The following is a 715-nucleotide window of genomic DNA, read 5'->3' on the forward strand; positions in this document are numbered from 1 at the left end:
CAGCCCCAACCCCAATTGGGTTGGAGAGGCAATTGGGGGTGGGACTAGTCAGGGGGAGGGGCCACAGGAGGTTGGTGTGGGGGCCAATCGGGGCCGGATCAGGCTGGTTGGCAGCCCCAGTATGTGTCATAGCGAATTAGCCTTTTATTATATAGGATAACAACTAACTGTATATAGTAGCATTTACTACTGAAAAGTGACAATCTAATTTTGATATAGTAGTAACAGGAACAAAAATATTAAAATTATCAAGATTCAATATTTGAAACTATTATTTTGATAATTAAAACACACTTTACCAACTTTTCATATACCAACAATTTATATCTAACATTGGCTCACATGAGTTACCAAAGACCAAGAAACAGAGCAGCTCTGAAAGGCAACAGTTAAGAACTCGGGAAGAACCGAAGATGGCGGCATAGGTTAACACCAGAGATTGCTGCCTGGAACAACTAAGTCAAATTAAGCTTGATCCAGGGAAAGGACAACGTCCAGAGCCACAGGAGGGCTGGCTGAGTGGAAATTCTACAACTAGGAGTAAAGAGAATATCATATCCAGACTCAGAGGCGGCGCAGTGCTGAAGGGAAATTCTCAGGTACCAGTGCGCGCGGAGCGGGGCTGGGCGCGGACGGCGGCTCGGAGGGAGCGGCGCGAACAATTGGGAGGGAGTCGCAGACTCTGAGCTCCAGACCCGGGCGAGTCGTTAGGGAC

The 715-nt window shown here is 47.6% G+C and overlaps 1 protein-coding gene across 1 annotated transcript in view; it reads right to left on the minus strand.

The window, feature by feature from the left end:
* The window catches only part of PSMG1 (proteasome (prosome, macropain) assembly chaperone 1), a 13440-nt gene that overhangs the window by 4075 nt on the left and 8650 nt on the right, over positions 1-715 (minus strand). The window lies entirely within an intron of this gene.

The sequence above is a fragment of the Myotis davidii genome, unplaced genomic scaffold (genome assembly GCF_000327345.1).
Source record: "Myotis davidii unplaced genomic scaffold, ASM32734v1 scaffold227, whole genome shotgun sequence".
Classification (NCBI taxonomy): domain Eukaryota; kingdom Metazoa; phylum Chordata; class Mammalia; order Chiroptera; family Vespertilionidae; genus Myotis; species Myotis davidii.